At 49.3% G+C, this 17,296-nt stretch overlaps 1 long non-coding RNA gene across 1 annotated transcript in view; it reads left to right on the top strand.

Annotated features, from left to right (window-relative positions):
• LOC146870145 (uncharacterized) overlaps positions 1-17,002 on the top strand; it is a 124,978-nt gene extending 107,976 nt beyond the window's left edge. The window contains exons 2-4 of the long non-coding RNA XR_014969622.1: positions 8,320-9,476; positions 9,516-10,468; positions 15,326-17,002. This is a non-coding gene — a long non-coding RNA (uncharacterized LOC146870145). The remainder of the gene's footprint in view (positions 1-8,319; positions 9,477-9,515; positions 10,469-15,325) is intronic.
• Positions 17,003-17,296: the final 294 nt, after the last annotated feature.

Below are 17,296 nucleotides of genomic sequence, written 5' to 3'. Positions count from 1 at the left end.
ATACAAAACTCATTTATTATAACTAATGAGGCTTCCCCACACCTGCAGTAGAAATAAAATTAGACAAAACTTTCCACAAGGAAGGTGGAACATAGACAAACCTGAGATTACAACATAAGCTTGCACTGGAACAGAGAACCGTTTGGCTACGATGAAATAACACATGAAGTTAAGTTAACATACACATTAGGCTGCAATGTAACTGTCGACTTTGACCAATGCGCTGATTTACAAATACGTGCCAAATTCTATAAATTATATGCAGCCTCTTATAATCATGAATATAATGCGACAACTATGAAAATGTTATTAAAATTATATCTTCACATGATTAGCTTGGTTCATGTATATGAACCTGTCAACTACTAGTTGCACACATCCTAGGTAAATATCATGATAAGACATTGCATATAAAATTTCTTCTGTCATGTTAATATGTAAAATGTCACATAACTTTAGTAATCACATTCTAAACATACATATTTCGAATGAAGTACTTTCAGTATTCAATGCTCCATTTCTTTTTAGTCAATTAATCACAACTGAATATATTTGAGTGCTGGCTATGGTTAAGTATGATGCACTCTATCGCAGATGGGATCAAGATTACACTTCTTCACGGTTGTCTGTCTTTCAAGCTCCTGTGCCTATGAGTATACAGTCCCTAGCTCTCAGCATGCTCTTCCCTGCCTCCCAGTCCATGTCTGGATCAGTGCCATTTTTCCAAGGTCTTCTAGTGTTTTATGTCTCCCAATGTACATGACTTGCAGTGCTCGCTTCTTCCAGTGTTCCTTCCTCCTAGTGTGTGTCTCCCAGTGTCTGCATCTTTAAGTGTTAAGGTCTCTCAGTGTCTGTGCCCCCCAGTGTCTGTACCTTCTCGCCTTTGTTTCTCAAAGTGCCTGTGTCTCAAACAGCGCATTTCCCCATTATCCATATCTTCCGGTGTCCATATCTTCTAGTGTCCGTACCTTCAATGTCTGTTTTACTAGTCTTTGTGCCCCAAGCACTATTGTCTCCATAGTGTTAGTGTCTCCCTGTGTCCTTAACTATTAATAGTATGTATTGGTAGTAGTAGCATACAAGTAACTTTGACAATATTAAGAAAATTCATTCACCATTCATGTGTAAAGTCACTACACAGATTCAACTGTTGTCTCAATGAAACTGTTTTTATTGTCCCTAAGATGGTGAAATGTTGTGCTTCTGCATCAAGCAGTGAAGTATCCTATTTGTAAATAAGTATCCTATTTGTAAATACATTTTAACGTTAAATTGCCTATATATAGCTCTTCATGCCCCATACTGGGGTGTTGGAGCGCATTATAAAATGTGTGGCATGTTACACCATGAGAAAGTGCTAGGTTGGAAGTGTGTTGTACTTGTTGTGAGTCTTTGCCAGAGGCGTTTTGGTGTCTTGAACAAGTGACCAGAGATATGCTCTTATCTTGCGTTGAGGTTCAACGCGTAATAGTGTAATGGAGAAAGGATATGTGACAGACAGGTGCACTCAGATTATGAATATAATTAGCTGGCAGTTATAACGTATTCAGGAGGTAATGTGCTGTGTTTGTGGTGATTACGGGACACCTTTGTTGGGAACGAAAAGTCCCCTGCAAGGTAATGAATGTACAAACCTGCTCTAGAGTTACACAGCTGTAGTGATATCTGGATCCTTGTCACCAAATTTTTCATCATGGGCAAACACTGATTATGCGTACCCGCCATTACTTCGGCTTGGCTCACGGATTTGGTCTTGTTAGGCCAGGAGGGGCACACAAAGTGCTACCTTGGTAGTGCGAAAGGGCTACTATTACTGTCAAGGGTTAAGTAGCACAAGTGCGTTGGTGGCAGCATAGCTTTTTTTGTGACAAGTGATCAGTAAAGTGGACAGGCCTTTTTAACTATGTCACTTGAGTGGGGCCTACTGCCTCACTCATGTAAAGTTCTGCTGCTGTATAACCAACTCTTCTTTGGCCTACATCATGTTAGTATGTATGTTGGACTTGGCCCTTTTTCCCTGAATTTTTTCGTTTTTGTAGTGTTAAGGTGCAGGTGCTCCCTTCACCCAAGATGGCTGCCACAGGCCCTGGCTACTGCAGAGTGGCCTGTTCTAGTAGCACCCTAGCTGCCAGGAGCTGGCTGGAACCCCACAACAATGTTGCGACTCCAGCCCGCCTTTTTGTCCCATAGGTAGAGTGGGGAAGCTCCTGGAATGTGCTGGAACCTTCTAGAAGGGAGGTGTGGTTTTTCTTTTGCCGCCTTGGCTAGAGGTCACCTGACCTAGGGCTACTTAAGAGAGGGAGCGAAACTTTTGTGGTGAGTTGGCCATTGGGGTGAAGCAGAGCTGGAAGAATCCACCAGGAGTGTAGGCGGTAGGGCCTAGCCAGGGACTTATGCCTCTGAGAGTGACAGGATCTAGGTGCTGCCTCTTAAGTGAGTGAGGGACCCTGTGAAACCCACTGATCTTGCCCAGCAGTAGGAGGACCCAGAGACTCTCTGCCCAGCCTGACTAGGAAGGATCTAGTCGCCCTCTCCATTCCTAATCCCCTGTAACAGAACCCCTTAAGGGCGCCAGATACATCTGCGCCAATAAGACTTCATCTAACAGCTGAGAACCAAGACTGAATACTGAGACTGCGTGTCCAGACTGAACTCTAAAACCTATTCACCAAGCACTGAGACTGCGTGTCCAGACTGAACTCTAAAACCTATCCACCAAGCACTGAGACTGCGTGTCCAGACTGACCCCTGAACCTTGATGCAAAGCTGACTGGAGAACCACCGGGGATCGACCAGGTATTAGCGCTGTGACCCCTGCGCTCCCTGCCCTGGTCTGGGACCCCCGGCAGCGTGCTCCGCTGAGCACAGAACCCCATCCTTAATTTGATCCCCCCCCCCGGTGACGACGAAGCCAGCGCGCTCACCGCCGTGGCCGGGAGGCCTGGAGAAGTGCCCTGCCGTGTCACGAGGCCCGCGGAGAAGCCCGGGGCCCCGTCGCTGCCGTCGCAGCTGCGGGAGGAGGTGTGCGAGGCCGGGGCCGAGTTCCCCCATCATCGTGGGAGCGGACGCCTGCTGACGCCAAGATCGAGGTAAGCCCGGAGGCTGAGATCGCCCCCGGTGCGCCCCCTGCGGGTTGGGAGCCACACCGCACCCTTAGCCGGGTTTCCTCTCCGTGGGATTCCCCCCCCCCTGACTTCGCGACGGAAGAGACCCCGCCGAGGGATCCTTTCCGTGTGCCCCCTCGAGCGGTACTGAAGCGCGGTGCCCGACGAACTGCACCGGAGCCCAGAGACTTGCTCCTGAAGTCCCATGGCGCTCCCCGCTGGAAGCTCCGCTCCAAAGTACTGAGAGTCATTGATTACGAGTGGCGCTTTGGGTTATATGCTCCGCTCAAAAGTACTGAGAGGCATTGATTACGAGTGGCGCTTTATGTTATATGCTCCGCTCCAAAGTACTGAGAGTCATTGAGTACGAGTGGCGCCTTGTGTTATACGCTCCGCTCCAAAGTACTGAGAGTCAATGAGTACGAGTGGCGCTTTGTTTTTACATGCCCTGCTTTAAAGTCTTACGTGCGATTGATTCCGAATAGCGCTCTGTGATTCATATGCCATGTTGAAGTGTTACGTGCTATTGATTCCGAGTAGTGCGTTGTTATTCATATGCCAGGTTGAAGTGTTACGTGCTATTGATTCCGAGTAGCGCGCTATTATTCATGTGCCATATTGAAGTGTTGAACGCTATTGATTACGAATAGCGCTCTGTTATTTATATTCCCTATTACAGTGCTATGTGCCAGAGATTACGAGTAGTTCTCCATGCTAGGTGCCCCGTTCTGAGGTCGTCACCGGTTAGCGCACCCAACGCGCGTGTACAGCTACGTGAGTGGTAGTTGTGCCCCAGGCAGTACTGTTATTTCATGAATTGCATATGTGGTACGAACCGTCTTTATAGCTCCTGACTGATATATACATCGCTAGCTATTGTATTATCAGCTTATGAAATGTACTGCTACCTCATGAACTGCATCTACCGTGATCCACTTGGATAAACTTGAGTATTTACATAACTCCTACAGTGTGGCGTCACTTATTGTGTGTGTTCCTCGTCGCATGTGAGGTGCGTGTTGTATGGTTGCTTTACACACAGCCCTCTGGTGGCCCGACCGCTCGTGTCACGTTACCGCCCCATAGGGCCTGGAGACCCCAGGTCTTACATTGTTGGCGAGCGGTGGGATCCTTAGGACCTGTGACCATACAGCACCCTTCCGTGAGGCGGAGGGCGCCACAATTAAACGCCTAATTGTTCCAGAGCTCTGAAACCATTGATTGCTGCATTGTTATTTCCACTGTCCAGGTTGAAAGTGCAAGAGTCCTGGTTAGCTGAGAACTGTTGCCTATCCCCTAGGAATTTTTCTCCTTAGTGTCTAGGTCCCCACCTGCCAGAATGGAATTCCGGTTAGCTGACCTCGAGGGGTACTCGGTGAAGCAACTGAGGGAGTTCGGGCAGGGGATGGGGGTGCCTGGGGTACGGAGGGCCAAAGGACCGGAACACCGCACCGCCATTAGGGCATGGGTAGAGGCCCACCCAGAAGGGAACGAGGATGAGGGACAGGAGGCGCCAGATGCACCTCAGGAGGAGAGTGCCCAGGAAGTACTAGACATCTTAAATGTAGATATGTCGGAAAATGTGCCCCCGGGAGACGTTCTGGGGCCAGTAGTAGGACAGGGTCTAGTAGGAGCGCGTCTCCAAAGGAGTATGAGGACAGAAGGGAAGAGAGGCAGTTAAAGTGGGAGCTAGCCAAATTGGAACAGGAAAGGGAAAACAAGAGATGGGCAATGGAGGAAATGAGGATCGCGCACGTGCTTCGGCTGAAGGAGTTGGAGCTGCGTGCCCTCCAGATGAATGTGTCCAGTGAGGACACTGGTGGCAGCATACCGAAAGCTCCACAGGAGCTAGAATTTTATTTACCCCCCGGATGACATCACCAGGGTGTCTGAGGAGGCATTGGTGGGTGACCCTGAAGGGGGTGGTGCAGGGCTCTTCCAACCCAGCGAGGTGGGGGAGGTGGCAGATAGCCCAGCTAGGTCCCAGGGAGAGAGGGTTGTAGGGCCTCACGACCTATCCATAGGAAGGAGTGAGACGGGGAGGTGTCCCGAGGTGCCCCAACCGCAGTCTCAGGGCCTGGAGAGTTCCGCAAGGGAGCCCCAGGTTGGGAGCCTAGGCTGTCCCGATGTGCCGCCCGAGGAAAGGGAGCCCCTAGTGTCAGGAGGACCCAGGGCGACTGTAACCAGCGAGCCTGAGGTTCTGGGGTTGGCCCAGTTGCAGGATTTAGATCCTGGGCTGGGGTGCCAGGCTCAGGGGTTGCCTGACCTGGCGGGTGGGGCCTCTGTTAACGGGGTCCCCCCGAAATTGACTTCCAGGGGTACTTTTCCCGTTAGGAGGGTGCTGAAATCTGGAAGGGGGTGCAGAGGGAGGAAGGTCTCGCCTCGGGCACCGGCTCAGCCTAAGGGTTTAGACCCTAGGTTGAGAAAGCAGTTGAAGGGTCAAGGCCCTGTACTGAGGAGACAGTGGTGGTCTGAGGGTGCCTCGCAGGGTAGGGTGAGGAACCCCAGAAGGAGAGTTAGGGGGAGGAGAGCCTCGCCCCTGAAGGCTGGTCCGCCTAAGGGTGTGGACCCCAGGTGGAAGGACCAGAGGCAGTTTAGGACTGCAAGGAAGAGTAGGAGAGTGGTCATCGGGCACTACAGGCCTGGGGCTACTGCCCCCCACTCTGCGAGACCACGAGGGCCAGAGACATCTGGATGGCCCAGGGGCCGGTCCTGGCCACAACTAGCTAGGGAGCCCCAGTGGGGTGGTTTTGTTGGTCCAGGGAGGATTGAGAGGGAACCATCGGGTTCCAGAGTGGAAGAGAATCTGCAGTTGCGGGCCTGCGTCCACCTTTTCTCGCCCCAAGCAGGGAAGACCATCAAGGCATTGATCGGTCTACCCTGGCTTTTGGCTGGAAGGGGGTTATGTTGGACTTGGCCCTTTTTCCCTGAATTTTTTCGTTTTTGTAGTGTTAAGGTGCAGGTGCTCCCTTCACCCAAGATGGCTGCCACAGGCCCCGGCTACTGCAGAGTGGCCTGTTCTAGTAGCACCCTAGCTGCCAGGAGCTGGCTGGAACCCCACAACAATGTTGCGACTCCAGCCCGCCTTTTTGTCCCATAGGTAGAGTGGGGAAGCTCCTGGAATGTGCTGGAACCTTCTAGAAGGGAGGTGTGGTTTTTCTTTTGCCGCCTTGGCTAGAGGTCACCTGACCTAGGGCTACTTAAGAGAGGGAGGGAAACTTTTGTGGTGAGTTGGCCATTGGGGTGAAGCAGAGCTGGAAGAATCCACCAGGAGTGTAGGCGGTAGGGCCTGGCCAGGGACTTATGCCTCTGAGAGTGACAGGATCTAGGTGCTGCCTCTTAAGTGAGTGAGGGACCCTGTGAAACCCACTGATCTTGCCCAGCAGTAGGAGGACCCAGAGACTCTCTGCCCAGCCTGAATAGGAAGGATCTAGTCGCCCTCTCTATTCCTAACCCCCTGTAACAGAACCTCTTAAGGGCGCCAGATACATCTGCGCCAATAAGACTTCATCTAACAGCTGAGAACCAAGACTGAATACTGAGACTGCGTGTCCAGACTGAACTCTAAAACCTATTCACCAAGCACTGAGACTGCGTGTCCAGACTGAACTCTAAAACCTATCCACCAAGCACTGAGACTGCGTGTCCAGACTGACCCATGAACCCTGATGCAAAGCTGACTGGAGAACCACCGGGGATCGACCAGGTATTAGCGCTGTGACCCCTGCGCTCCCTGCCCTGGTCTGGGACCCCCGGCAGCGTGCTCCGCTGAGCACAGAACCCCATCCTTAATTTGAGCCCCCCCCAGTGACGACGAAGCCAGCGCGCTCACCGCCGTGGCCTGGAGGCCTGGAGAAGTGCCCTGCCGTGTCACGAGGCCCGCGGAGAAGCCCGGGGCCCCGTCGCTGCCGTCGCAGCTGCGGGAGGAGGTGTGCGAGGCCGGGGCCGAGTTCCCCCATCATCGTGGGAGCGGACGCCTGCTGACGCCGAGATCGAGGTAAGCCCGGAGGCTGAGATCGCCCCTGGTGCACCCCTGCGGGTTGGGAGGCACACCGCACCCTTAGCCGGGTTTCCTCTCCGTGGGATTTCCCCCCCCCTGACTTCGCGACGGAAGAGACCCCGCCGAGGGATCCTTTCCGTGTGCCCCCTCGAGCGGTACTGAAGCGCGGTGCCCGACGAACTGCACCGGAGCCCAGAGACTTGCTCCTCAAGTCCCGTGGCGCTCCCCGCTGGAAGCTCCGCTCCAAAGTACTGAGAGTCATTGATTACGAGTGGCGCTTTGGGTTATATGCTCCGCTCCAAAGTACTGAGAGGCATTGATTACGAGTGGCGCTTTATGTTATATGCTCCGCTCCAAAGTACGGAGAGTCATTGAGTACGAGTGGCGCCTTGTGTTATACGCTCCGCTCCAAAGTACTGAGAGTCATTGAGTATGAGTGGCGCTTTGTTTTTACATGCCCTGCTTTAAAGTCTTACGTGCGATTGATTCCGAATAGCACTCTGTGATTCATATGCCATGTTGAAGTGTTACGTGCTATTGATTCCGAGTAGCGCGTTGTTATTCATATGCCAGGTTGAAGTGTTACGTGCTATTGATTCCAAGTAGCGCGCTATTATTCATGTGCCATATTGAAGTGTTGAACGCTATTGATTACGAGTAGTGCTCTGTTATTTATATTCCCTATTACAGTGCTATGTGCCAGAGATTACGAGTAGTTCTCCATGCAAGGTGCCCCGTTCTGAGGTCGTCACTGGTTAGCGCACCCAACGCGCGTGTACAGCTACGTGAGTGGTAGTTGTGCCCCAGGCAGTACTGTTATTTCATGAATTGCATATGTGGTACGAACCGTCTTTATAGCTCCTGACTGATATGTACATCGCTAGCTATTGTATTATCAGCTTATGAAATGTACTGCTACCTCATGAACTGCATCTACCGTGATCTACTTGGATAAACTTGAGTATTTACATAACTCCTACAGTGTGGCGTCACTTATTGTGTGCGTTCCTCGTCGCATGTGAGGTGCGTGTTGTATGGTTGCTTTACACACAGCCCTCTGGTGGCCCGACCGCTCGTGTCAAGTTACCGCCCCAAAGGGCCTGGAGACCCCAGGTCTTACAATGTAGAACTGTGCAACACATGTGTGCGTGTTGTAATGTATGTGTGCCTACGTATAGTACAGGGCTTAGAGGCCTGTGGGTTCTATATTGGAAGCCCAGAGACTTACAAAGGCATATGAAGGTGAACGATTCATGGATTTCCTGCATTACTGAGAGCTGGGAGGATAGTGGGGGTGGGACACACACTGGAAAATGGAGAGCTAGGCTCTCTTTTGCCCTTCAAAAGGGATCTTTCATACTGTAAATGGTCAATAGGCTCTGGCTCATGTCAGGAAGGAGACGGGGCTAAAAAGGGAATCATAAAGTACATGGTAGGGGGCCTTGGTAACCTTTTGAAAGACATATATCGATTAAGCTGACATCAAGATGTGACCTAGATACTCCCATGACCTGTGTGTGGGGCTATCAAATTTGGAGTCGCTCCTGCTATGGCATACTGCTTCCTGGACAAAGGACAGGACAGTGGATTGGGTACTTGAAACGGGGAAACCCCACATCACAAACTGCAAAGGCTTAGGGCCTGCTTGTGAGTTTGGCGGACAAAGTTACTCTGTCACAAACATGACGGATTTCACGTCAACTAAATTACAATTTCATTATACCATATGAGACTTGTAATGTGGCAGACAGGATAAGCGTTACGTTTGCAGACACTAAATCACATCTGTATCTGGAAACATATTAAACAAGCATTTGCAATGCAATAGGTCTTGCATGTTTTTAGATTTAAAGCTATTGGTGTTGTAATAATAATATTTTTTACTTATGCGATAGGCGGGACGGCACAGAGGGTTCCTATGCTGAAAAAGCACCACCACGAGTCGGAAGAAGCTACAACCTCAGAGGGGTGGTGGGTGCGGGCATGCACTGTTGTGAGAGGGGTCCCATCTAGCCAAAAGTGTGCGATCCTGAGGAAGTAAGTCATCTCCCTGTGGCTTGGTTTCTTTACCTATGTAACGTTGAACCGGTGGTGCCTTGGGGCCAGTCTTCCGTAAGGGGTGGACATAAAAAGAAAGCGTATGGTCATCGCTGGTGGAGCCTTGACAGCCTGGAGTGGGAGGTCACAAAATGTCCAAACCCATCAGCTGTGCTCAGAACGACAGCGTGCCCTGGGCACGGCTGCAATTAGGGAATGACACAAGAGGTTTATTTGGAGCTATGAAATGGCCTCTGTTCAAGAGAAAGATTATCTTCTTAAAGGTGCCCTACTACTTCTGTCTATTGCTTTAGCCATGCCTTTACATAGAGTATGTTTCACCTCAGCTGTTAAGAATATAGATATTCCTGGAGTTTACACCCAGTGGACCCTATGTAAACATATTGTATATTAACCAGGACAGCAGAGAGGATTCCACACACCACTAATGAAAGGACAGCAAAGTCAGCATCCCACTGACTGAACCACGAAGTCTTTCACACAATTTTACCCACCCACAACTCCACAGAAGGTGGTAAGTGCCAGGATTAACACTTATGCAGATTGCCCGACACATTATTTTCAGTTTGTTCTGCAATGCGATTTTTAACAAGCGAATAGTACTCTTCCGTCAGCGTTCTTTTCTCATCCATCTTCTCCTGTACCTCTTGCATGAGATGCGAGGCAAAGGGAAACTGAAAAGAAACACAGAGAGAACTCTGAACTCTGATTTCCAACAAAAGCATTTACTAAATCCGGGTTGCGAAGGACATTCGATTTCTTGTCCCTCCAGAAAACGTGTAAATTTGCCTGCCTGAACGCCTTATTACTGAGCGTGATTCTGTATTTCCATCGTAAAAACATTCACAAAACTGTGCGCCAGTTGACACAGATTGTCAAAGCTTTAATAGGACCTAATGCATTCCAAGATAGAATAGCAGCTTCCAAACACACGTTAGTCCGTCTGATTCCGTGCAGTGAGGAGAGACGGGGGAGGAGGGGCCAGCACGCACTCTAACAGAAAGAAGCCTTTGAACGCGGTGGATGGCTAACAAAAATATTCTCTTAGTGAAATTGCTTGGGTGTCAACCAGGCACCCAGGGGAAGGACTTTGGAAAGAAGTCCACCAATAGGGGGGCAGCATTTGTGTTTGGCACAGTAGAGAGCGAGTAGCGGTCGACGGGCTTGGTTAAAGCCCAGATTGAAGATACATAAAGTCTTGCAGAGCAGTGCATGCACACTGACTCTAAGCTCGACCTAAAAAGGAAGCTTGAGCCTTCCAAAATTGTCTAACTAGAGCTGTAATCAGCATGGAAAAGCTCAGCATGTGTCAGGCTCGTACAGGTGCTCACCTGTTGGTTTCTGCAGAAGCGGCCTGGAACTGATGATTAAGTCCACTACTTCCCCAACCCCATACCGCGCCTATCAGACTCTAGGCAGCAATAGGAGATCTGGGGAAGAAGGGAGACAAAACAAGGAAAGTAGGGATCTCTCAGCTTATGGCACCAACCAGGAGTCCTCGCACAAATGGAACTGGAAAGAAAGAACAAACAATGTATATCTATACTCTCGGAAAGGAAAATTAATCTAGATAAACCCCTATATAGAAGATACCTTAAAGCCACCCTTCTTCCTCTCATACAGGACGGGCTCCACCCTACTAGGGATCTGAACTATAACGGGACAGAAGAACATATAATTATTACAATGCAAAGTCTACTGGGAGTAAATGAGACAAACAGATTGTAGTGCTTACTGGGTGGAGTCAATGGAGCATCCATGTATTAGGAATCCGGATATTAGCAAGAACGAATTCAGACTGCTCTTCCTTCAGAGAAGTCTGCCTTGGCCTAAACTCATAACCCAACAGGATACTGGAATCCACAAATAGAAACGATAAAGAAAATAAAGCAGCGAATACTCGCTGTTACCGTCTCCCTTCTGGCAGTTGCAGGGTCCTCTTTTCGTGACTGTTCCAATAAGGGATATGCGGTGTGGAAAACAAATAGAATCAAGTCTCTTCCACCGAAGGGGAATATCAGGAAGGTTCCATGAACAATTATTGGAGGCTTTCAGTATTTTCCATAGTCTCCCACAAAGATAATTGGCAGCCCCGAAATACACGCGAGTGACACCAGGTAATCCGACCGGTCGATGGAAATCCAATCCAGTCGACTAGTAAAACCCCCGATGCACTCTACCTGTTTGCGGAACCGCCTTTCACCCCATGGTCCGAACAACGGACAGATACTGGGATTGGTGAAGCACTAGTAAGCAAGGGACTAAGGGCAAAGGATGCCACGGCACTGACTCTCTGCCCAGCACCGTGCACTCCGAACAAGGGAACAGGGTTCTTCAAAGTCGGGTACAAGACGTCCGTCCGGGAACGCGGAAGGCACCGTAGGACTCTGTGGCTTCTGGAAACGGAAATGACGCAACGCGCATTTCCCGGCGGAAGTCAGGCTTTTGTTGGCTGCCTGACCTCCTCGCGCAAGCGCGTTAGGATCCCGTTGTCTGTAGCAGAATGGAGACGGCAATCCTGACAGTATACCCCTCCCAATAAGCCTCCCACCGGCCTAGGCTTGTCTGGATGTCGTCTATGAAAGAGGCGTACTAGGCGAGGGGCATGCACATTACTGGCTGGTTCCCATGTGCGATCCTCTATTCCATACCCCTTCCAATGTATCAGGTATTGAAGCTTACGTCTGACTCTCCGGGAATCTACGATCTTCTCTACTTCATATTCAAGTTCCCCATCCAATGACACTGGAGCAGGAGGGGTGGGAAGATGAGCACCCGGCTCTACAGGCTTCAATAGGGACACATGAAACACAGGATGTATTTTTAGGGAAGGAGGGAGTTCCAATCTCATGGCTACCGGATTAATCACCTTAGTTATGGCAAACGGGCCTATGTATTTGGGTTTGAATTTACATGACCCTCTGAGTTTTAGGTTCTTCGAGGATAACCATACTTTATCTCCCTGTGTGTATGTTGGTTCTGGAGTTCTGTGTGCGTCAGCAGTTTCTTTATACCTAGCCTTGGCCTGTTCTAAGGCTGAATGTGTTGTTTGGTGTATAGTTTGTAATTCCTGCACCAATTCAACAGCTGCTGGAGTTGTACAGGAGGAGTACTCGGGGCATGGTATGATACGTGGATGATAGCCAAAGTTGCAAAAGAAGGGTGTGGTGTTGATAGAGACATGATGACTGTTATTGTATGAGAGTTCAGCTATCCACACTAATATATCCCAATCCATAGGATCTTGCAATAGTTGGTATCTGATGTATTGCTCAAAGCACTGGTTTACCCTCTCTGTTTGTCCGTCTGTCTGCGGATGGTGGCTGGACGACAATCGGGCATCAATCTGTAACAGGTTACACATCCCCTTCCAAAACTTAGAACTAAACTGAGCGCCCCTATCTGAAATAAGGACTGACGGAAGGCCATGTAAGCGCACAATTTGTTGAAGAAAAACTGTTGCTAATTTCCTGGCTGTAGGAAGACCACTTAAGGGTATGAAATGGGCCATTTTCGTAAATAAATCCACTACCACTAATAGTGTGTTATGTCCTTGAGCGGTGTGTGGGAGCTCTACGATAAAGTCTAGCGACACAGTATGCCATGGACGACTAGGGGTAGGGATGGGTTGTAATAACCCCACGGGCTTTTGATGCGATGCTTTACTTTGAGCACAGACGTAACATTGTTGCAGAAAGCGCTTCGTGTCTCCTCCCATAGTCGGCCACCAGAAATGTCTACGTAGGTGTTCTAGTGTCTTTTTGTAGCCAGGATATCCTGCTATTGGGTGAGAATGACACCATTCTAAAGCTTGCGTTTGTAATTCCACAGTAGGAATGAACAACCCTCCTTCTATGTAAGGGAAACCGGAATCCGTATGGGGTGTGTGAGTACCCTTCATCAGTTCCATATCTGTCTTACTTTGCTCTTGTTTGACCTTGGCTAAAAACTCATCCTCTGAAAACAGCCCACCTATTACTCTGTCTTTGGCTATGATAAGAGGAGGTTCTGTCGTGGCTTCTTCAGGGTCAAAGCTGAGCCGAGATAAAGCATCTGCTTTTGCGTTCTTCCGTCCTGCTTGGAAGCGAATCACAAAATCATAGTCACTGAAAAATTGAGCCCATCGTAACTGTCTCATGGAAAGGGCTTGTGCCGAGTTTAGGAATTGCAGGTTCCGATGATCAGTTAGTACTGTGATAGTGTGGTTAGCCCCCAATAAGTACTGCCTCCATACTTCAAACACTTTCTTAATGGCTAGCAGTTCCTTATCTCCAATGGAGTAGTTAATTTCTGCAGAGGTTAGTTTCCGTGAAAAATAAGCTACCGGGTGTAGGTGTCCGGTGCTGGGGTCTTTCTGGGACAGGATCCCTCCCACTGCCACTTGGGAGGCATCAGCCTCAACTACGAACTCATGAGCAGGATTTGGATGGCGTAAAACTGGAGCCTGAGTGAACGCCTTCTTTAACTTCTGAAATGCCTCCTCTGCTTCAGGAGTCCAAATAAATTTCTTTCCTTTTCTCAGTAATGTGGTCATGGGAACCACCAAGCCAGAGAAATAGCAAATGAATCGCCTATAGAAATTGGCGAAGCCAATAAAACTTTGTGTTTCTTTGACTGATCGTGGGGCCTGCCATCTGTGAATCGCTTCCACCTTTTGAGGATCCATGCTGAGGCCTTGAGGAGAGACTATGAATCCCAAAAAGGCTACCTGTTGTACATGAAAGAGGCATTTCTCTAGTTTACAAAACAGCTTTGTATCTCTCAATTTCTCTAAGACGTTTCTCACGTGTCTTTGGTGTTCTTGTAAGGCGTCTACTCGGGAAGCTAAAGACTGAGTTTCTGCCTGCAAGTTTCCAATCATGTTAGCCACATCGGCTAATGTTACTTGACTCAGTTCCATGACGCTCGGGCAGAATGTGTATCTTTTTCTTAGGGCTTTGCGTTCTGTCAGGCTCGTACAGGTGCTCACCTGTTGGTTTCTGCAGAAGCGCCCTGGAACTGATGATTAAGTCCACTACTTCCCCAACCCCATACCGTGCCTATCAGACTCTAGGCAGCAATAGGAGATCTGGGGAAGAAGGGAGACAAAACAAGGAAAGTAGGGATCTCTCAGCTTATGGCACCAACCAGGAGTCCTCGCACAAATGGAACTGGAAAGAAAGAACAAACAATGTATATCTATACTCTCGGAAAGGAAAATTAATCTAGATAAACCCCTATATAGAAGATACCTTAAAGCCACCCTTCTTCCTCTCATACAGCACGGGCTCCACCCTACTAGGGATCTGAACTATAACGGGACAGAAGAACATATAATTATTACAATGCAAAGTCTACTGGGAGTAAATGAGACAAACAGATTGTAGTGCTTACTGGGCGGAGTCAATGGAGCATCCATGTATTAGGAATCCGGATATTAGCAAGAACGAATTCAGACTGCTCTTCCTTCAGAGAAGTCTGCCTTGGCCTAAACTCATAACCCAACAGGATACTGGAATCCACAAATAGAAACGATAAAGAAAATAAAGCAGCGAATACTCGCTGTTACCGTCTCCCTTCTGGCAGTTGCAGGGTCCTCTTTTCGTGACTGTTCCAATAAGGGATATGCGGTGTGGAAAACAAATAGATTCAAGTCTCTTCCACCAAAGGGGAATATCAGGAAGGTTCCAAGAACAATTATTGGAGGCTTTCAGTATTTTCCATAGTCTCCCACAAAGATAATTGGTAGCCCCGAAATACACGCGAGTGACACCAGGTAATCCGACCGGTCGATGGAAATCCAATCCAGTCGACTAGTAAAACCCCCGATGCACTCTACCTGTTTGCGGAACCGCCTTTCACCTCGTGGTCCGATCAATGGACAGATACTGGGATTGGTGAAGCACTAGTAAGCAAGGGACTAAGGGCAAAGGATGCCACGGCACTGACTCTCTGCCCAGCACCGTGCACTCCGAACAAGGGAACAGGGTTCTTCAAAGTCGGGTACAAGACGTCCGTCCGGGAACGCGGAAGGCACCGTAGGACTCTGTGGCTTCTGGAAACGGAAATGACGCAAAGCGCATTTCCCGGCGGAAGTCAGGCTTTTGTTGGCTGCCTGACCTCCTCGCGCAAGCGCTTTAGGATCCCGTTGTCTGTAGCAGAATGGAGACGGCAATCCTGACAGCATGACATCCACCTGTTGTGACCAGTACTGAGGACTGAGGTCTGTCAATCTCATAGCGGAGGGAACATTGCCTGGGAGAGTCAAGACCACTAGTTGTGGAGCAGGAGCACCAGTATCAGCTTGCCTGCCAATACCAGAGGACCCTGTTAGGAGGAGGAGAGTGCCTGGAGGGTGCGAGGTCAAGGTAAGAGCTGTTGAGTGTATCCCTGATGTAGTGTGTGGATGCTGGGTCTGCATTGAGCACCATTGCACTGATCGGGCCGTCCGCCTTAGTATTGCTGTTATGTCTCCCTCATTGCCTGGTGGGGGCCATGGTGAAGATAAGGGACATTGCTCTGGTACAGCGCGGTAACAAGAAGCGGCTGGTGAAGGTAAGGGTTGTCGCGCTGTGGCACGAAATGGGCCATCGCCCTTGCAGTGTTGTGACCCGTAAGAGCTGTTCGTTACATCCACATGTAAGGTGGGGGCCACAGTGAAGATAAGTGCTGTAACAAGAAGCGGCTGTTGCCCAATCAGTGCTGTGACCCCAAGGAGCCACCTTACGTGTGTAGTTGCAGCACCCCATTGCCGTCGGGGGGCCATGGTGAAGGTAAGGGTTGTCACGCTGTGGCGAGAAATGGGCCATCGCCCTTGCAGTGTTGTGACCCGTAAGGGCTGTTCGTAACATCCATATGTAAGGTGGTGGCCACAGTGAAGATAAGTGCCAATCCCCTGGCACAACACTGTGACAAGGAAGAGGATCGTCACACCCTTGTGCAGTGTTGTGACCTGAAGGGACCATCACCTGAAGTGCACTGTTCATGACCTCTCCATTGTTAGGAGGGGAAACACAGGGATGAAGAGGGCTCTTGACCTGGTGCAGCATGTGCTAGATCAGCATAGTGGGTTGTGACCCGCAGGAGAAGAGCACCAGACTTCTACTCACTACCAGGCCACTGGCAGGTGCCCAAGCCTGCCAAACCACTGCTCAAACTGAGAGTGATTGAAAATTATTGCCTGGCGTTTGAGCCTCTGGAGAATTTGCTCTGACTCAAAGCTTTACTGCGTTGGGTCACTTTGACTTTTTAAGAAGTAATTGTGGAACATTTCTCCTAAGACTAGTACATTCTAGTGGGGCGTAACCTGAATGATTGCCTCATGTGAATGGGGAATAACTACCGTCGTCAGATAAGGGAGTAGGACTCAAGGGCGAATTCAGCAATACTAGAGTGCCAGTCTTATGAATACTGTATGTATTGTTTGTTGTGTGCCGTATTTCAGTTTGAGCCTGATTTACAAAGAACCTCCACAGTCATGGTGGAGGCTTGCAGTCATGACGGAGTCTCTGCACTCATGACCGAGGCACTTTGTGAATCGGGCCCCAAGTTTTCAAAAACAACTGCTATATTCATAAAAGCAAGTTTTTCTATGGACATTCATTTATTGCGGTTCCTGAAGATGTTTAGAGTTGTGAGTCTGGGTACACCTGCATCTACCTCTGCCCGAGAAGACTTTGGCTCCTCAACCTGTGCTACCACTGAGTCAAGTGCTGAAGGAGTAGTACTTGGTCCAGTTACTCAGGACCCACAATAGGTCGGGCCCCGGGACATCAGGAGTAAAAGACCACAGACCCATGGTTAGGCCAAGTAGCTTCTGCTTGCCCTGTGGCCCTCTGCAAGGGGTTCTGACCAGTTTTCTATTTTTTTCCTACATCAATTATTTACAACAGTGGGCTACAATTTCTTGTTTGACTTGGAAGCAGGATTGACAAGTAAAGATGAGATCTGGCGAGACATCAGAGATTGCTTGGACGACCTGCTGGGATGGACTATGTTGAACCAGTTACTGTTTTAGATTTCATCATGGATTAGCTGCTTGTCCTCTCTAGTAATGAGAAATGAGGTTTAGGTTGATTGAGAGGGGGGGGGTTGTGATAGTACATTCATGTTTCATGGCACATATGGTAATAGACAGTCAAGCTGGAGGAACGTT

Source organism: Triturus cristatus, chromosome 1_1, assembly GCF_964204655.1.
Source record: "Triturus cristatus chromosome 1_1, aTriCri1.1, whole genome shotgun sequence".
NCBI lineage: Eukaryota > Metazoa > Chordata > Amphibia > Caudata > Salamandridae > Triturus > Triturus cristatus.
Note: the sequence above shows the minus strand (reverse complement) of the source record. Positions and strands in the feature narration are given on the sequence as shown.